Genomic DNA, 21,290 nt, shown 5'->3' with positions numbered 1-21,290 from the left:
TTGTGGTGCAATCTTTCTTCCGTGTTGGGATATTAGTTGACCAATGTATAGTACCTGTTCCTGACAGTACTGTAACTTTTCTTTGTCTACCTTGTAACCCTTTTCAGCCAACACTGTCAGCATTTTCAATGAGTCCTCCCTGCACCTTTTCTCGCTTGTGCTGCAAATTATTATATCGTCAGCATATTGCAGAACCGTACTTTCCAATTCAATGTTTCCCAAGTCCATCTGTATTACTCTGTTGAAAATTGAGGGTGACTCGCAGTACCCTTGTGGTAACCCGGTGTGTTTCCATTTTGTGTTTCTGTATGTGAAGCTTGTCAAGTCTTGTGAATCTGGGTGCAGGTGTCATGATCTCTGCTTCCAAAAGGTCAGGGTTTTCCCAACTCCCTTGGAAGCAGATCCATAACCCAGGTTCCGAGTGCCAACCAGTCCCAATTGGGACCTTTTGGACCCAGTCCTGGCGCCAGTGGCACCAGGCTCATAAATATGCCCAGTCCCAGCGCTGGAAGCGCCGGGCTCATAATGTTTGGGTGGACTTACCTGCAGCAGACCATGCTGCTTACTTGCCTGCCAGTTGAGCCTCTGATCCTCTTCTGTTTGGAACTACTTTTCCTGTTGGGTGGGGCTGGAGCCACTCCCTAGATTTAGAACACTGGAACTCTTCTGGAAGGCAGGAACTCTTTTCTTACCAGGAACTCTTTTCTTACTTGGGCGTGGCTGTGGAAGGAGACATCTAAGCACTACAGGAGGCTATTTAAACCACACCCGGTGGATGAATCTTGCTTTGCGTTATTCTGCACCCTCTGCAGCAGGACGCTCATCGTGTCTTCTGCATCCAGTCCTGGGCCTAAGGAAAAAGGCTTACCATCCTGAATCCAGTCTTCAGCAACACCTATAAAGACAAGAAAGAACAGGTTAGCATTCCGGCATCTGAAAGGCAAAGGCTTACCTACTCTTCGTGCACTCCGGAGGTCTTCATACTGCATTCCGGCATCTGAAAGACAAAAGCTTACCAACTCTTCGCACGCTCCGGAGGCCTTCGGCGCTGCATCCGCATCTGAAAGACAAAACCAGGTGCGTTTAAAGACATTGGGGAACTTTAATACTCACGTGCCATTACTCCTTTCCACATCTAATCCAGTGGGTATTCCGGCACCCTGCATCCGCTCCGAACTCGTACCTGCAAAATAAAAAGACAGTTAGAGCGCATCGTGAAACAGGCAACAAGCGCTTACTCACGTGCTTCCAGGCGCTTCTATTCATCACACGGGCTCCATCTTCAACTCACTTCAGCCCGTCATCCGCCATCGCCGGAACCCTGCAAAACAAGAGACATCATTACTAAAGACTTTAAAAAGACATTTGAATGACTTGAAACTTACCGTTCGTGCAGTAAACGCCGGACAGCAGTCCTCTGAAGTCAAGAGGCCTGTGCTACCTATCCAGTGAAGAAACTGGCTACAGCACCCTGCCCCGAGGCAGATGGAGAGCTTGGCATTCACTTACCTAAGGTGAGAGCGTTAACCTTTGGGGGTCTACAGGAGAGGAGAAGAGGAAAGAGATAGGGACACCCCAATAACCCCAGTTCATTAACCCCATATTTTCTATCTGCAGACATCTTACTCTACACGTCAGGCATACAGTGCACAGAGGTCCAGCCCAAAGAGCCAACCGGGTGCTACACATCACCTTTGAAGATACGGTAGTCGCCCAGTCAAGACCGGCGCCTCTGCGAGAATCAGGTGAGCGTTACAGCAGGGGTATTGAGAAAAAGGCATTTTTGAGGTCAATCACTGTGAACCATGAGGCCTCTGCCGGAATTCCACATAATATTGTGGCCGGGTTTGCTGCTATGGGGTATTCTGCTTCTACAATGTTGTTCAAGGGTCTGAGGTCCTGGATAAAACGCCAAGACCCTCCTTTAGCTTTGCGCACTGGGTACACGGCCGTGTTACAAGGTGATTCTGATGGTACCAATATGCCATTATTTATTAGAGCCGTTATGGTTTCGTATATGCCCTCATCTGCCTCTTTTGATAGTGGGTATTGTTTCACTCTAGGTAGTATTGCACCCTTTTTCAGCTTTATTCTTACTCCCCCGATACTCTTTATGCAGCCCACGTCATAGGGATTGGTGGTCCACAGTGATGTTGGAACATTTGCCATATCTTCCTCGTAGAAGGGAACTGGGGTAGATGCGGGTGCTTCAAGTGCCATGGCCATTTTCTGTGCCACTTGCTTATGTCACTCTTAGCCATATATCTACACTCATAAATACCATCTCACCTTCTTCCTTGTCTTCTGAAAAGAGCTCTTCATCGGACACCTGGGTGAGCCTGCACCCCTCAGCCAGGGCTATCACTGCCCTCCATGCTCTCCCTTCCCGGTCTTGGGCATGTACTGCGATATAATCAGCAGTTGCTATAATACTCTCGATGCTCACCGAAATCACCTTCCCTTCTGGTTCATTGGCTGGTGTCTCAGGTCTGAACAAATATGCTGCTGGCCTCCTCCAGATCTTTCCTTCTATTCCTGGCATCCAGGCGAATGCCATGTCTGTTCCGTACTGGAACACTTCGCCATCCACTGGCTCAGCCCGAGCTACTGTCTGGCCACAGTACGCTTGCAGTATTTGTCGTGCAGTAAGCATGTTTATTCCTGGAGTGGAGCAAATTATGCCATCCTCCGTGAAGGAGATTGTCATATTTCGCCTGCTCATTATGTCCCTCCCAAGTATGTTCACTGGTGACTCCCTTGAATAAAGGAGCGGGACAGACATGTCATAATCTCCAATAGATAAGGAGATGTTATCAGTAAAGGGAACCAACCCCCTAGCCCCAGAGAATCCTTGGGTGTTCATGGCCTCACCTGACATTTTAAATCTACCCTCCCTTATGCAAGACCGGGTTGCCCCAGTGTCAACAAGGAATGATAATTTTTTGTCACTTATCGTTACCTCAATGCGTGGTTCCTCCGCACTATTAGGTGTTATTGACAGGATGGGACACACCAAGGACGTCTGTGGGCTGTCCTATTGTGTGTATAATGACTGACCACTTCCTGTGTAAGGGTTGTGTCCCAGGACAGTCACCCTTCCCAATTGTGTTTGTTGTAGCTGTGTATCGGTGGAGGTTACCTTATGGTCCTGTATTTGAGTGGGATGCTGCACTGGCTGCACTTGGTGTTGTTGTGTTATTGCTACCTGTTGTTGCGGTAGTGAATATGTCTGTGCTGTTGTTGTGTTGCTAATTGTTGCTGTGTGCTGCTCTGTGGTAGCCCCTGTAGTTGTTGGTAACCCTGCTGCTCCCTTATAGGCCCTTGTTGTCCTTGTTCCCCCCATGCTAGTGTGGAGGGTCTCATTCTACACGTATGTGACATGTGTTCTAACATCCCACAAACCCAACATACAGGTGGTTCCCTGGTCTGCCATGGGAAACTTCCTGCATTATCTTGGTACACTGGTTGCCCAGTGGGGTAGAAGCTTCGGAATCCTCCCCCTTGCTGTTGTGCAGGTTGGCCATATCCCCTCCCCCTCATCATTCCTCCCCTTCCCCTGATGTTATTATAATATCCATTTCCTGGTGCCATGTACCCTCCTCCCATGTTAGCCGTGTATGGTGGGGGTGGTGGCAGCTGTTGTGTTATAAGTCGTGGTGATTGTGGTGGTATTTGTAGTTGTGAGGGATCCTGTGCGGCCACTACTTGCGTGGGGTTTGGTGTCATTGTAGTTGGTGTAGTTATTAGTGCACCTTCCATGGTGTATTTAGTCAGTTTTCTCTGCACTAATTTAGCCTCTTCCGCTTTTCTATCTTCTTCCTTTTTGTTTCATCTTTTCTTGCCACGTCCTACAATGGTGTACTATTGTCAGTTGTATTTCCGGCCAAGCCTTGGGTTCCATCCCCACTACTTTCTTCAATTGTTTTTGTACTGCCTCCGGGAGCCCTTGTATTAGTATGTGGTTAAATATTGTTGGTGTCTTGTCCCATTGCTCTCTAGTTTCCATACGCCACTTCTCCTGAATCTCCTGGATATAATCAACAGGATCTTCGTTCTCATGCATCTTGCGTGACGTAATTGCTCCTATGTCTGAGGTGTCTGGGTATTGTACCCTCAGAGCTTGCCATAATGCATGCCTGCAATTCGCAAATGGCGCCCCGTCATGTGATGTGTTCGTCATTGTGACCCCGGGGAAACCCGCTTTCATCCAGATGTCATCTGCCGCATCCCCTAATATTGATATTAATAGGCCCTTCACGTCTCCTACTGCTAGTTTCTGTCCTGCAGTGTGTTTTTCCATCTCGTATATCCATTTTCCCGCTCCTCCACTTAGTGATGGGAGCCTACACTTTATATTTTCCGTATGGGCATAATTCCAAGGGACGTATTGTGGTCTAACCCCCCCTCTCCAATAGTGGCATTAGATTGTGTCCCATCTGTCCCCCCAGTTGTCGCGGTGTGGAGTCCGCATACCCCTCCTTCTTCTGTGTCGTCTAGATCATCTGTCATGTCCATATTACCGCCGCTCGTTGCAGCTTCCCCTTCATCTCTTCCCCTTCTCTTATTATTTTCTTTATTTGATGTGGGTGTGTGTGTCCGTTCTTCCTGCCTACGTCCGGGAAGATCTCTAAGCCTGCCGGCGTAGGGGGTGTGTTCAGGAGCGGGTGTGGGCGGACATGTTGGACGGGATGATGTGGGTGTAGCTGCACGTGTTTGTCTTCCCGCCACTTCTCGTTCTTTCTCCTCACTTCCCCCCAGTTCTTCCTTCCTTCTGCATGCCCATGGTGATTCTCTGTTGGTGCGGGTGATGTACAATTTGTCTAAGCTTTCCCTATCGCCGCTTCTTCCTTCTCCCCCCATTCCTTCTTCTTCGCTGCAAAAGTCATCCAGGAGCGACAACCCCCAATCTGTTTTTTTTTTCCCCTAATCGTCACTGTTTTTAAGTCTATTAAATCCATTCCCAAAAATGAGTATGAGACACACACAAGAAGCAAGGTGGTTCTGCTCTTTATTAAAACGACGGCAGGGATGGGTCTAGGATCGTACGCGTCCGTCCAGACTCTCAAAATTCGTGGGGCTCGCAGGCCCTTTTTGCCTCAGTATGACGCGCTACTTGCGTCACCTGGGAAAGTTAGCGAAAAACCTATCGCCACTCCGGATTAGTTCCTCGAGTGGTAGGGTTAGTATAGCATACATATAGAGAACAGTATTAGTGGTTGAGGATGAGTCAGGTGGTATACTTGGGTTGTCCCTTCTATTAGATACTTGAAAATTGTTACACGAAGACCCCTAATGATTGCCTAATGTTAGTGGCGTCAGTGATGAGTGCCCCCATGTTCTGATTGGTCCACCCGCAAGCCCCCCAGTCTGGGACCATCGTTGTTCCCAGCTCGCGGTGTATCTGTCACTAGCAACAATATGTAACTATGTGTTAGTGCAGACAATGTGCGGATTTGCTCATAGGCTTGAGAGCAGACCATTCCCATCGCTGTAGGTGTCCATCGGGTCATTTCATTGTTGCAACCTGTGTCCCAGACGTGGGACCCAGGCGACTTCTCCCTCGTGGGTCTGGCACCCTGTCAGATTGGCTTGGTCACGTGTGGAGAGACCGTGGCTGGGGCAGAATTCTGCACGTTTAAAGTTGTATTTTGCTTCTGTGCGTTTGGCTTTGCTTACAGGTGCGACCTTGGCGCCGGCTGGTAGCATACGAGTTGCAACATCGCCCCCTTGGCTGTGAGCTCTCGCTGGGCTCGTTCTGCGGGATCAGCACTTGTACTCTCGCTCATTCAGTGTTCATGGCGGCTCTTGCTTGTGGCCTACTTGGGCCTGGTTCATAGGTGGGGATGTGTAATGCACGGCACCTGTGTTGCGGTGCGACATGGCTTCATAGGCAGTATCACGTCTTCGTTATATTCTCATCACGATGCAAGGGGTGGGAGAAGCGTCAGCAAGCGTATACGCGAGTGCTTTATGCGTCTTGCGTTTCTGCATTACAGAAAACCTATGTGAAAAATAATAAAGATGCGCGTCAGTGGGTGTATCCGTCACCTACGTCATAGCACTGAATATATTCTTTGTGGGTTGGTGTGTGAGTGTCCAGTGTGCATGGTGGCACGTGTGTTCTTGGCAGTTGGCTAGGTCGTCATGGCATCTCTAACGATGTGGGTGCTTGTTGTTGAGGTCTTAGTCGAGTTCATCCATGCCGCAGGTGTCGGCTTGAGTAGTGCAGGCTGGTGGGCATATCCTTGTGTTCTTGAACCAGGGTATTTGGTCGTCTGGTAGATAGACAAATTCATCTCGTGGTGGGTGTCTGGTCCGCGATCCTCTGGGCCATGGTCGCAAGGAGATTGGGGGGAGCTTTTTCTCCCATTCTCCCACTTCACTTGGGTGGCAGAGTGGGGTTCAGTAGTGATCTGCAGCTCCCAACCCAGGTACCCATTCAATCATTCCACTTGGAGGGTCTAGTTATGGAGGGGGTCAGTGATAGTGACAGTTGTTTGCACCATTCTTCCCAGAGGACAGCTAATGTGGTTTCTCTGAAGTCCCATGTTTCAGTAAAGTTCTGAGCTTCGGTTAGGTCCCAGGCCTTAGCCAGGTCCCAGAGTAGTATCCGTTGGGCAGATCTGACTACTAGAAAGCTCCTTTTAAAGGAGAGGGTGGCCGTAGCGGAGAAGATGTAGAGGGATTTAGCAACCCTGTCAGAACAGCAAGGCATAAAGTATGCAGTGTTGCATAGCAATTTGCGATGCAATTCTGTAGGTTTTCTAATTAAATTGGCACTTGTGTAACAAAGCTAGCTATTTAAGTTACTCTGTTCAAAGAAAGCACAGCTCGCCCTGCATTCTGCTCTTGTCTCTAGGGTTTTCTCTACTCTCTTTTTGCTGCAAGTTCTAAGGGGCGTGCCAAAAGCCTGTGTGGAAGTGCTAGGCAAGATTTTCTTTTCTTTTTAAATAATTGCACACCAGAAGTAATTAAGAGGATACAATTATTAAACTAACTAAATCCTGTCTGGCAAAGACAGGTATGTGTTAACTTTATTTTTTTTAAAGACAGTCATGCAATTCCCTTCCTAAAAATGTAAATTGTTGCATAATTACCGTATTGCTACTGTAAAACACTACACTGTCTCCATGCTTTCCAGTAACGTTTAGGGTTGTGTATTTAAATCTCAGAGTGTCAACTAGATTTCATTTTGCTGGGGAAGATGAGTGAACACTTTTGAAAATGTACATGACCAAATTCTTTTGATGGCAAGCCTCGTTCTGTAGCCTGCTGGTTACATACATGTGTGCAACTGGTGCTCAACCCATGAGCTGATCCTGACTCCTTGGCATTCCATCTTATCAACCTGTTGTTTCATACCAGCTAACCTGAAAGCTACAAACTACAATATTCCACCTAGTTTTCCCAGTTCACTGCCTACTACGCCAACCACTCTGCTTAGTCTCTTGCTTTCTTTCCTCTTACATAATTAATACACAAAGCTAACTTGATGTTAGCGCAAAGTAATGATCAATAGTTCCATCCAGTCTGTACATCTACAGATCTACTGCAATACTATGCACTAAAGGTAGCCTCCAGAGCTCGCTTTGCTCTGATTATGATTGCATTGTATATTAGCACCTGCGGGAGAGAACTGGCCCAACTGTTTTCGGAGCCTTATCATATGTATTTATTTATGTATTTGTGTTCATTCATTCAGATAACCTTTACAATTTTACAGACAGTCATCCAGGGGTTGCAAAGTCCTATCAGTCACTCGCATAATCTAGTAGATTTTATGAAGGGCGAGTGCCAATAGGGAATGTTGGAAACTTGTATTTAACATTTACTTTATTTGCAGTAAGTGTCAAATGAAAGTTTCACTGTGCATGGCTAGCCTCTGGGTGGCTGCAGTGTGCCATACATAAAGTGGGGATGTGATGATATGCACCATTTTACAGAAAGCACATTTAAATCATCAGATCTAGTGGAGTTTTTAAAAATTTGCAAGGCCCTACTAATCATTTACTTTAGCGGTGCACATAACTGCTGTATTGTTGCTCATTTTATGTCTTGTGTACAAAGAACTTCTGGTGACATTAACAATATTAATACAAGATTGCTAATTAAGTGGGTTTGTTTGCTAACCAAGTAATATTTTAATTAGCAAACTCTGCTAATCAATTTTTGAAAACGAATGTATGCCTTGAACAGGTACAGAGATATGTTAAGGCTAAAGCTGCATAAGCTGGAGCTTCAGGAGAGAAGGGAGGCACACACACAATCTTCGGAGGGGGAGGAAATTACTTCCAATGGTGTCAGCGAAGGAAAGCCTAGGCGCCACAGCCCAAAGGACTTGGATCCAATCATGAGGTGGTGAATGACATCATCTTTGACTCATTCAAAGCATTGAAGCTGGCCTTCTAACTCCAGGAGACGGAAGAGGAATTGATGGGTGCAGCCCTCATGAGCTGCCTACTGATCACATATTTGAGGCGTTTGCACGTCACTCATTGAAGTATCTAAGTGGGTGGGTAACCAGTAACAAAGATCACACATGTTTAATGTGGTTGCATGAGGGCGTGTTGTTGTGTAAATAGTTATTTATGTCTAAGCAAGGGAAGAATTGTTATGTTGTATATTACTGTTTCTTATTAATATAATTCTACCTTGCATGGTGTCAATGGGAATGGAGTACACTTGAGTTCTCAGGTGGAATTGTAGGAGGTTGAGATGCTGGGGAGGTTCTAGAGTGGGAGGCAGTTGAAGATGTGAGCATATAGGCAACAGAGCCTTGGGGCCCCATTTACCCATGTACTGCAACTACAATAAATAACAGTGCTTGGCTTATCTCTGAGGTGTCTTCAATATAATATGAATGTTGAAGTGTGTGCGTTTGAGAATTCTGGAAAGTGGGAATGGAGGGTGGAGAGTGTTCCATGAAAGGCAGTTGAGTAGTGGAAGAGGACGGTAAAAGTGTGTGGTGGGGGCGGTCTCCACGCATCTTATTTCTATCCTTTTTTACTTTAATAAACTTACCATTTAGGACCACGGGCAAGATGGATGCCTAAGTAGAAGGCTCTGTTCCTTGCCCTGGCGAAGGAAGGAGCTGCAGCGGAGTAGAGCCTCGGAGAGCAACTGTAAAAGCTCCCAGGACCCCTGAGGGCGTGCAACACCCGGCGTACAGGATTTTCACTGCCCCTGACACTGATGTGATGCGGAAAGCATCCCCTGGAGGTGGCAGGCTGTGAGGGGGCAGCTGTGAGGCCAGAAAGCAGAGCAGCCTCAAGAGTGGTGATGTAGGGTGGACGGGGGTACTGGAGGATTCGAGAGCCTGCCTGCGAGGCCCGGGTGGGAAGCGACACCCCCCCCCCCCATTTGAGCAAGCTGAGGCCCCCCTCGATACCGGCACCGCCCAGTGCCCAGAAGGAGCAATACAACGGAGCAGATCCCCGCCTCTGCGGCTGCACCGGCGTGAGGCGGAGCAGGCGGGGAAAGTAAAGAGCGTGAGACGTTGGGGGCCGGAGGACAAGCCCACAGGGTGCCCGTTAGCAGAGGCACCTCCCAACTGGTGCTGGGGGCTAGGGCCATAGACCGCTAAGACTGGAGCTGCAGAAGGAGGCGAGTAGAGGAGGGACAACCCTCAGCCTCCTCCTGTGTGCCGGGAGAAAGAGAAACACCGGAGGCCCAGAGGAGAGCACAGGGAGGAGCAGGCGGTGAGTGGCACCCCCCCCTTGACCCTCCACACAGATACAGCCAAGGGCCTGGGGAGAGGTGACACCCCCTGGAATGGGTGCAGTGAGAGCCCCCCCCCACCAAATACCGGCAAGTACAGATAAGGTCACAGCCCCAGGAGGACACCCAAGGGGAGAACACGACAAGCAGCAAGGGGGAAAGGCCGGTAACCCAGCCAGGATACAAGAACTGTCGGGGTAAGGCTGGCAGCAGGAACCTTCATAAGCAGAGAGAGGCTAGAGGCAGGGGGTGGAGTGAGGAACCAAAGGCCAGGCTATCACGGAGCCCCCTCTCATCGCAGTAGACCTAAAGGAGGGCAGAGTGTAAAGGAACCCTCGCGGCACGAGACTCCATTGATGCACAGGGACGTAGATGAGCAACGGTACCCCAATCCCGAAGACTGGAGGGTGCACTCGTGAAACAAGGCCTGGAGAAAGAGGTTGGTAGTTGAACCCACTAAACTTGGTATTAGAGAGCCCAAGGGCGCCCACAAGTGAAGATCAGGCGGGTGTTGGGGGAGGGGGGGGTCATTCTGCGCCATATACCCCACCCGGATTAACTGGAAAGGAGCACTTCAACAGTATCGATTCGCCGATAGGGAGGAAATGGAACTGCAAAAGGGGATATCGGGCCCCACCAGTGCACTACTGAAATCAGCTCTATTAAAAGCAACATCCAGGTGATCCTGGAGGAGATACGGGGTATGAGAACGACATTGATGTAAAAGTAGCTGACCTCTCAGAGTCAACACTCTGGAAGACAAGGTGGAATGCCTGGAGGCGAACCAACCTTCATCCTTGGGCCTGGAAGAGCAGGTGGGGACTCCCCTCCAAGCAATAGCGAAGCGAGAGGAAGAAATTCGGCTAACAGTGGAGGACTTTGAGAACAGGGAGAGGCGCAATAACCTGCGCTTCTTTCAGTTTATGGGAACAAGAGGGTGAGACCCCGGCTGGACCATAACGGAAAATACAGGAGATCATGGGGATGGTCCTGTGCTCCAAGGAAGGAGTGACGCTGCCTCTGGACAGGGTTCATAGAGCAGGCGGAGGAGTCAAGGGACACCGCTCAGTCATTGCCAAGCTGCATTATTATAGAGAAAAATCAGAGGTTCTGGAGAAGGCTAGATGCATGGGGGACATCGAATATGACGGCTCCAAAGGACCATTTTCTAAGACCTAGCAGCCCAAACGCTCCTCCGGCGCAAGAAATGTGGGCCCATGACCAGATTGCTTAGAGAATATGGGACAATATACAGCTGGGGATATCCCTTTGCGCTTATCTTCAAATGGGAGAGCGAGAGACACCAAGTGGTGACGGAGGAGGATATTAAGCAGCCCAAGAGGAGCTCATGGGACAAGGTCCTGGTGGGGGCGGAACTGAAGAGGAACGACCCAGTGAGGCCTACAGCGCGACAGGACTGGTAACACTGCGGGGGCGACGCAAGACCCAGGTCGCTAGGAAGTTCCAGAAACTTGGCACCCCACCCCCCAAGCAGTGACACTACTTGAGGAGATCACTGTTGTCTTGGCAAGGTATTTAATCAGACCACAAGGATGCAACTTTACTGTATGATATAATGGGGGGGATTTTAGGGGGGTTGGGGGATTCACCCTTCGAAGGTGGCCTGAAGGAGGGCTACGCAGGAATAAGATGCACCTGGTTGAAGGTGCAGGTGGGGTGGAGGGGGGAGAAGTTAGTTGTTGAATTCATGTTGGTAATAGGGGTAAGTGCAAGGGGGCGATGAGGGGGGAGTAGGAAGTGGGATGGGACGCGGGGAAGCGTAGCACGTTGCAAGCAAAGAGGCAGTTGCACCTAGCATCTGTATGAAACAAGGGACATTGGGGCATCCAGGGCAGGGACGCATGCCCGAGTGGTTCAGTTCTCGACACTGCAATGCAAGCAGTGTTGAACCGCAGTCAGGGAGGGAAAAGGGTGTGTTGGAGGGGGGAGGGAAGGGAAGGAATGCTACACGCAGTCACCTTTGCAAAGGAAGGGGGGGGTATGGGCTCCCAACACGCTGGAGGGGTTTTAGCGGGCATAGGGGCCAAGGGTGATGGCTTATCTGAAGATAGCCACGCTAAATAAAACATTTCAGCTGACGGGGACACAGGTCAAAAGAGGGTTCGGGGGTAGGTTTTTGGGGATAAAGGGTTATCATGAAGGGGTACAATACACCCTAGCCACGGTCTACACGCCTAATATGGGACAGGTGAAGTTCCTGCGTAGGATATTCGAACTGGTGGAGGGATGGTCGGAGGGTGTTACTGTCCTGGGAGGGGACTTTAACCTGGTGGGAGACCTGGGGACGGACTGCTGGTCACTTGAAAGGGGACTGGCAGAGGTAAGAGACTAAAGAAAATGTTAATTTTAGACATCTGCTGCAAGATTACCACTGGACAGACATATGGAAGAAACACCATGCCGGCCCGGGAGGATACACATTCTTCCCCGCCCTATCACACCTACACCAGGATATACATGCTATTAGCACCCTGAGAGCAGGAAGAATTAACAAAGGGTCCTAGGGTGGAAGCAATAACTTAGCTGGACCATGAGTTACTGGTGGGTGTCTGGAGGGTAGAGAGCCCACCGAGGAGGAAAACGTGATGGAGGTGTAATGATACCTTGGTAAGGGACCAGGTGTTTAAGGACTTTCTGGGGAAGGAGATAGGTGCTTACTGTGCAACAAACGACAACAGGGAGATGGGAGATGGGCCTGGCCACAGTATGGGAGGCTGCAAAGGCAACGTTCAGGGAACTACTCATTTCCAAAGAGGCCCGGAAAAAAAGGGAAAAGGGCCTAGTGGAAACCAGGCTGCGAAGCGAACTGAAAGGGCTCAGAGCACAGATGACCCAAGCAGACCCAAGCAGATGCAGACAGGGGAGAGCTTTTGAGGGACATGATGGATGGATTGGAGGATTGGAGGAATACGGAAAACAAGTAGGGGGATAGCAGAGAAGGGGGAGGGGATAATGGCCCACTTTGCAGAGTACTATAAGGGGTTATACTCCGAACCAGAGGAGGTAAGCAATGATAAAGAAGTGACGAGGGAGGAGGTATTGCTGGCTATCTGCAATTTGAAGGCGGGGAAAGCCCCAGGGGAAGACGAGTTTACCGCAGATTTTTACAAGCAGTACCAAGACCTGCTGGCAGACCCATTAGCCAGACTATTTAATTCTATAACGGGGGAAGAGTCGATACCGCCAACGTTCCTCAGAGCATTGATCACAGTCATCCCAAAACCAGACAAGGACCCATCCTACTGTGCTCCCTATCAGCCCATCTCATTATTAAATGTGGATGTGAAGATCTTCACAAGGTTGCTGGCATCCCGCCTCGAAGCTCACCTCCCGGGGTTGGTACATGGGCATCAAGCGGGCTTCATATTGCACAGGCAAAGGGCTGACAGTAAGACACTCCACATCCTAAATTCACCAGAGGTGGTGAGGGAGGGTGCCCTGTTTCCATCCCTGGATGCTGAGAAGGCGTTCAACAGGGTGCACTGAGCCTTTATTGGGGAGGTTCTCACGGCGATAGGCCTGGGGGGAGATGGAGTCAGTGGGACGCAGCTCTCTACTCGAAACCGGCAGCCAGGGTGGTGGCCAATGGAAATATCTCACAATCATTCCAATTATATCACGGAACGCGGTAGGGGTGCCCACTTTTGCCCCTGCTCTACGCGCTGGTGATGGAGTCATGGGCAAGAGAGGTACGCAGCAATGAGAGGATCAAGGGAGTTCACATCAGTGAAGAAGACCTGGAGCGATGGGGCAGATTGCGGTTATGATGGATGGCGCGTCTGAATTGCATACAAATTGGGATATTGCCTAAATTCCTGTTCATGTTTCAGATGCTCCTAGTAGTGGTCCCGAGGGCCTTCTTTGACGAGGTAATGATGGTCTGTTAAAATTCTTATGGGCAGGGGCCAAACACAGAATAACATACAGCACACTAATCCTGCCCAAGGAGGAAGGAGGGGTGGGCTTTCTGGATCTTCCCACGTACTACAAGTCGGCCCGACTGAGGGTTCTGGTGGATCATCTGGATTCGGTCTTGAAGAAGCAATGGGTGCTCCTGGATAACGCAGGTCTAACGCCAGTCCCTCTGGGAGAATGGCTCTGGGTCTCCCGGCATCGCATTCCGAGGAGGGTGCTGACGCACCCGATCTTGGAAGTCTTATGGGCTCGTTGGAGGGAAGGTGGGGAGAACAGGTGGCTGACCACGTGGCCCTCACCTCTGAGTTGTATTTGGGCCCACCAATACGGGACGAAATCAAGGAACCCCATGCATTCCAAAAATGGTATGAGGCGGTTGGCTGATTAGGGCAGGCCAGATGTGGGAAGAAGGGGAATACATCAAAATAGAGAGTCTGACAGACTACTTGCAGATAGGCACCCTATCCATATTCCGCTACTTACAACTTAAGGGAGTCCTATCGAAGGCTAGATGGGGGTTCAACCTACAGAGAGGATTAACGGATTTTGAGACGCTCCTGTTCACTAGGACTGGTTCTAAGGGACTCATAGCCTGGTTGTATAAAGGGATATTGTAAGTGGAACCCAGGGACCCACTCCGTGCCAGAGAAAAATGGGAACAGGATCTCGGTAGAGAAATCGACGATTCTCTGTGGGCGTCGATGTGTAGAAAAGTGGTAAAATCAACAACGTCTCTGCAATATAGGCACCAGGCAGTAAAGATCTTACACAGGTGGCACTACCCCCCAGCGGTACTTGCTAGGATGTGCAGGTGTTACTACCCGAGATGCTGGAAATGTGGACGACCCGAAGGGGACTATGGCCATATGTGGTGGGGTTGTGGAACGGTACAAACATACTGGAGGGAAGTCCTGTCGTGGATCAAAGGGGTAGACGGGATCACTAGGGAACTCTCACCCCATGGCGGCTTCTCTTTGGGGTAACGATGGAGGAAGAAGGGGAGGATGGGCACATGCTAAGGGTGATGTTGGTGGCAGCTAGATGCTGTATTGCACAGATGTGGAATAGTCCAAGGATGCCAAGCGAGAGGGATTGGGTAGCAAAAGTGCAAGCCATATACGATATGGAATACCTTACACACTTGATCGATGAATCCCGTACCAACATCGAATGCCAATGGGTGCCCTTTTTTGGGAAATACGGACATTAAAGAGTGGGCGATAGGGCATGAACCATGAAGGGTGACCTACTGGGTCGGATAATAAGGGACCTCAAGGTTTTGGTCCCCGAGGCACTGAGAAGGTAGAAGAGTGCACTACCCGGGGGGGGGGGGATCCAGGGTTGGAGGCGAGGAATATGATATTTCCACACAGGGATTACAAGGTTGTGCGCTGGGAGAATGATGATTAGGGTGTAGGGGAGCCCAACGGAAACAATTTAAATTGACTGCCAGAAGGGAGGGGGGTGAGAAGAGGGTAAGGGGGTACTAGGTACTACAAGGGGGGGACAGAGGAAATACTTGAGGAAATGAAGGAATGGACTTTCGAGGAGGTGTGATCCGCTTACGGGAACCCCAACCCATGGACCAAATTAAGACCATATATCTGTGACGGGCCATTTGAAGTGGGGAGGAATGTTATGGAGATGCATTACTCTAACGAAGCTTTTATGGTTATATTCAAATGCCAATTAAGCTTAATTTTCACAAAAGAAAACAATTTATCATGTAGAAGATGTGAAAATCCCTGTTGTCGTTATTATACTGGCGGCGAATTGTTTCAGCGCCCCCACTATGTTTGTGTAGCGGAGAACGGAGTAGTAGCCGGCCCCCAGAGCGGTCACCGGAAGATGGGTTTGCCCTGCCACTGCTAGCAGAGGATTGGTAAACCACTAAATCGTTGCAGGACAAGTGAATTGTGGGTGAGTGCCAGCGCAAGGCTTGAGGGATACACAGTGCGAGCGCACAATCACCCAGTGCAAGAGCGGGAGCGCTTTGCAATGTGCCTGTTTGTGGGCGCTTGCTCGAGGAAAACACTGCAGAACATGTGCGCGCCTGGTGTTAGGCAAGAATTGATGTAGTAACCCTGTGGGAGACTACACAACTCTTGTCCTTTTGGTATTAGGTAACCCACCTATTGGTATAGGTCTGGACTACACAAGTTGGTAGTGTGACTGAGCAGCCAGACTTATCTCAAGGGTAAATGTGAGCTGTAGAGCTGTAGCAATGAAATCCACCAATACAAGTATCCAAATAACACTTACACTCAAGGTTTATAGTTAAAATAATTATTTATTTAACGGTCATTTTTAAAAAACCATTCTTTAAAAAGGGCAATGTATGCAGCAATCAAATATAATTTAAATACTTTCACAGAATCAATACAAAGGTAGTAGATACTCTTTAGAGATGCTTTATACACACTTCCTACACCCTGAGGTGACTTCACTAACTATGGCAGTAATGGCATATATATCACTAGTACACTTAGTAAATTATGAGGTTGGTAGAAAGGAAAGGTTAAGGTAAGGAAAAAGGTTAAACAGGTTGTCAAAGCATGTGAGGACTTTATATCTTCCAAAGAAGTCTAGATAAAAACCTTTCCCAGCAATATTAGTTTAAAACTAATGTATCACCTATGAGGGACAGTAAGTACCAAAGTCAAATGGAATAGAAGAGCCTTCAGGGAGCCAGGACAGCCAAAGTCAATTAAGCAATAGACCTGAGCAGGGGAGGCATTACCACTTCACTCGGGCCTGTAACTATGGGTAATAGTCACTTCAGGTAATGCCCCCCTGCGAGGGGCCTATTGCTCTTAGTACCCCGGCCCGTACTAAGACCGGGGAACTAAGACCATTTTATTTCTCTGTTCCGAAACGCTCTGGGAACAACACTTACCTTGATCCCCGGCGGGCGAAGATGGCAGCCTCCAGCCGTGTGGTAGCTCGAAGCGGGGCTTACCCCGTTCCGAGCCTCCTCACTGGCTGAGTGGCTAACACTCATCCCCCCACCCCCTGCGGGGACATAAAGGAAGGAACGTTATTGGGAGAGGGATTCTCGGTCAGGTAACGCCCCGGCGTGGGCCAATGAGATTGCATGTTACAATCTCATTGTCCCTCGCCGGTTACTAATTGGAGCAAAGTCTATGGAGCTGAGGCACTTCTTAGATTGGAAAAGTCTTGCACAAAGTTAGAGAGTTTGTTGAAGAAAAATCACTGTAGGGTCCCAAGCTGTTACACTTGTGAAAGTTAGAGCTGAAATCAACTCTAGAAAAAGCAGCTACTGCAAGTCTTAACAGAGAAGAGCAAGCTACAGAGGTAAGTACCCCAAGTCAAAACAGTACCTTTGGTTAGAAGAAGAGGATCCAGCTGGCCCCTGTCTGGTTGCAGCGATGCAGATCCTGTGTTCCTGGGCTTCAGTCGTGGGGACCAGAGGGAGGACGTCCGGGGACTCCTGTGGCAGCAATTTGATGGTCAGTTGCAGCTACGGGCTCTTTTCGGATCAGCAGCACTTTGTGGTTTCAGCGCTTGGTAAACAGCACCACCGCAGATCGTGGACACCAGTTGGGCTTCCTTCACTCCTTGAGTCCTGCACTCTGGTGAGGTGACTCGAGTTTTTGTCGTCCTGCTTCTGGAGGGTCCTGAGGAGACTCCTGGAGCTTTTGGCCGGCTTACAGACGTTGCACTCGACTACGGATTTCTTGACCCGTGGCACTCGGTTCCTGCAGCAGCAAAGAAGTACAGCCAGTTGTGGAAGGTGTTCCAGCAGAGTTTGTCTGAGGGTTAGTTAGTCCCACTAACCCAAGGGAAGAAGTCGTCCCTTCCGGAGATTCTCTTGTCAATTAGAAAAAGGAGTTTCAGCACTGCAGCAGGGCTTCACCGGGCAGTTCAACGGTCCAGGAGGATGCAGCAAGCTTTGTTCATGGTTTCTTCATCGGGTTGTTCATCCCAGTGGTCGACTCTGCCTTTAGTCCCAAATGCCTTGCCTTTTAAGCAGGTTTCTCCCATTCACACACAGCCTAGCTATCCCTCAAACAGCAGGGTGGCACTCCTGCAAGGACAGCCAGTCAGCCAATCAGGACTGGGTGCATTCAGGTTTCCCAAGAGATGAAGGACAGAAGAGTTTTGGGAACCTTCCTCAATGTCTGCCCTTTCAGACACACTGGAGCCAGAGGCGGGTTTCAGTACTGAGGCCCGCCAAAGGCAAAACTAACAAAGGGCTCAAACCTGGCTTGGCGCACAGAGTAAAACCCAAGTAAGTCCTCACGAATAGAACATTGCAAAAAAAGAACTCCGGTTCCATTTTGACAAAATGGTCACCTATGGGTGCTATACTGCAGCTGAGAATTCAGCCTGTGGTAGAAAAGCACAATGGTAGGAAAATTAAACCACTGCCACCAGCCATTTAAAGTCGTGAGGGTAATATACAAAATGTTACAGGAGTAAGTAGGAAAGGGGGCTGCTAGGTAACCCCCCAGCACTCCAAATAAAATGATGTATGCTGGACTTACAGAGAGAAAAGGTAAAGTCAATTTCACTTTGCTTTTCTTGGGAGCAGTAGTTCTCACAAGAAAAGGTATTTAAACATGAAGGATTTCTCTGTGACACCGCACTGAAGGTGCTGTGTGTCACCATACAAAAAGTAGATGCCTATGGAGTTTGTCAGACTCCAAAAACAAGGCAAACATAATCTAAATCAGGTCAAAACACATTATAGAGTGAGAAAAAAGGCTCACTCACTGCAGCGTTAAAATCAAAAAAGTCCGAAAGTCCAGCAAAAGAGCTGAGGGTCTCTAAGGTTGAAGGGAATTAGCACAGAAATGAGAATTCTCCCTAACACTTGGCATCCGGCTCGTCAGTGTTACCTAGCAATGCAGGTCCACAACAGTATGCAGACAAGCTGCATGTAGGAATTAAAGTACAGTCTGTTCCATCCGGTTTGTCGGTCTTGCCTAGCACCAAATATATTTTCTCAGGAGCCTTCAGTACATGTAACGCATGTATAATAACCTTTTCTTCTCCCCCTTGATTCCTCTGAGATAACACTGCACCCAGTCCCATATCACTTACGCTAACTGTTATAATCAATGTCTTACACATGTCAAAATGGGCTAATGGAACCGCCAAATATATTTCCTCCTTTATTTTGCAAATTTCAAACCTCCAATTCCACTGAAATTCCACACCCTTCGCCAACAACTTCCTCATTTCCACCACTTTTACAGCAAAGCTTTTCACAAACCTTTGATAGAATACTACTATACCCATAAAGGAACGTAGCTCAACTTTATTTTTAGGTGTGTTCGTTTTTGTATGCCATCAACTAATTCTTCTTTTTGCCTCAGACCCTCTTGCGATACCTCATGTCCCAAATACTCAACCACTTGTTTTGTATACACACTTCTCCTTATCCAATGCTCCTCAACACAATCCCTACACACCAGTATATCATCTTGAAAGCACAGCTCTCCCGGCATATCACCCAACATCCCATGCATCGCCTTTTGGGAGACTGGTGAGGCAGACACAAGTCCAAATGGCATTCTGCGAAATATAAAGATTCCTTCATGCATTATGAAAGCTGTTAATGTACGTGAATCTGGCTCTAAAACAACCTGGTGCTACACAGATGACAGATCTAATTTAGAAAACACTCTCCCTTTCCCAATCATGCTTAACATTTCCCCATGTTTGGCAGCAGATGCGTTTGCACAACACCACACTTGTTCACTTGCATGAGGTCAACACGCAACCTAATGCTTCCATTTGCCTTCTTTGCCACCACAATGAGTGACACCCACTCTACCACATTAGCTCTGTCACTTAACCCTCCATCACAACTTTTCTTTATTTCTGCCTTCACGCTGTCTCTCAAAGTTGAAAGCACTAGTCGAACTTTGGATGCCACTGGCACACTGCCATCTTTCCGTCCTCTTCCACCGCTCTACTGTCTTTCATTGAACACTCTCTACCTGTAACGCCTACCTTATGCCCTGCGGGAGCGCCTGGACCTTTGGCGGGCGGTTGCGTTTCTCAGTCCTCCGAACTTCGGGGATAGAACTGGTGTGCGTTCCACGTCTCCCTTTTCCCCAAAAACTAACAGTGCGGTATGAACAAATCCTGTCATATTTTGGGAGAAGGAGGGTGGGAATGTTAATGAGTGTGTTGTCTTGGCCCCGATTGTGACACCTAAAACAAGGAGGACAATTACTATTGTGTTTGCTGTCTCTTCCACTGCTCTCTCCCACTTCCACTGTCAACTGGGGGAGGTGCTGGACTCACTGTAACATGTGTCTCCGCTGAGCCTTGCACCGGTTCCAGTTGCTTCACTGGTCCCTGCGGTCCAGACCTGCTGCGACACACATGCAGCTGGGTGTGGGAACCCTCCTTCTCGAGGTTCAATGTCTGTGTTTTTCTTGCCTTGTTGCCTTTCTATAAAAAGTCTATTGTGGGTTTACCTCCTTGTAGCTGTGTGGGCGCAAGTGTGCTTCAGTCCTTAACGTGTTGCTCTTGTTTTTCAGGTCCCCGGTTGGCGGTGCGTGCGAGGAGGCAGAGTGTCCGGAGCCCACCGTGGTGAGCAACTCTGGTAAGTAGGCCAGGCGTGACGCTCATACATTGCGGCGAGCGCATACCGCTCATGCTGTCCTTTGTTTTCCTTTTGTTTCCTTCCTTTAGCGCAGCATGCTTTTACTGGTGTTTGCAGGCCTTTCCCTTTCTTTTTTCTTCTGCTGACCTGCGAGCGCGATGAGTGCTCACTGTTTCCTGCTGTCTTTTCCCTTCTTGATTCCTTTGGCTGGCTTTCGCTAGTGCGGCGCGTTGCGGGCTGCTTCCTGTTATCTTCTCCTTTGGGTTCTCTCCAGTTGTTTCTTTGCAGGCATGGGTCGGGATGAGGAGTAGGCGCTCAACTGCTTACTGAGGATCAGATGCAACTTAAAGCAGGCAGAGCCTTGGGGTGTGGTTTATATAGCCCTGGTCCACTCCCTGGTTGCATTATTATCATGATTTAATTCTTGTAAAGTGCTAAATCGCTCATAGGCCTCAGAGCACATAACAGAAAACAAAACAAGACAGGAGTCATACAGCTAACAATGTCAGGAACCTGAGAAGAGCAGAGAGAACCTAACTGGTTAATCCGGATTATGGTTAAACAGAAAAGTCTTGACACCTTTTTTGAATTTGGAGGAAGAGTTGTCTTGCCTGAGCTCTGGGGGGAGTTTGTTCCAGAGAGATGGAGCCTTAACATCAAACATAGAACCTCCGAAGATTATTCATTTTAAATCTGGGTTGTATCAATTTTGAGGGATCATAGGAGCGTAAGCAGCGACCGGGCAGGAGGATATCAAGGCGATTTGCCAGATATTGCGGGGCCTCACCATTACGATATTTGTACTTAATGGACAGTGCCTTGTGTGTGATCCAATGTCTCATCGGGAGCCAGTGTAGATCTCTTCTTGCTTCTGTGACATGCTCCCTCCTGGAAACGCCGCAAACAGCTCTAACTGCCCCGTTTTCTACGACCTGCAATGTCTGAAGATTAGCCTTAGAGGTGCCTAATAACAGGTTACTGCAGTAGTCCAAGCACAAATTAATTAGGGCTGTAGCCAGTAGGAAGCTGTTTTTTTTTTTTAGATGTATGAACG

The 21,290-nt window shown here is 48.8% G+C and overlaps 1 protein-coding gene across 1 annotated transcript in view; it reads left to right on the top strand.

Moving 5' to 3' along the window:
• The window catches only part of LOC138539878 (interferon-induced protein 44-like), a 1,550,577-nt gene that overhangs the window by 123,653 nt on the left and 1,405,634 nt on the right, over positions 1-21,290 (top strand). Inside the window, exon 2 of the mRNA XM_069641641.1 lies at positions 20,172-20,236. The gene's annotated coding sequence lies outside the window, so the exon portion shown is untranslated. The remainder of the gene's footprint in view (positions 1-20,171; positions 20,237-21,290) is intronic.

The sequence above is a fragment of the Ambystoma mexicanum genome, chromosome 1q (assembly GCF_040938575.1).
Source record: "Ambystoma mexicanum isolate Mex_15411 chromosome 1q, UKY_AmexF1_1, whole genome shotgun sequence".
Taxonomy (NCBI): domain Eukaryota; kingdom Metazoa; phylum Chordata; class Amphibia; order Caudata; family Ambystomatidae; genus Ambystoma; species Ambystoma mexicanum.
Note: the sequence above shows the minus strand (reverse complement) of the source record. Positions and strands in the feature narration are given on the sequence as shown.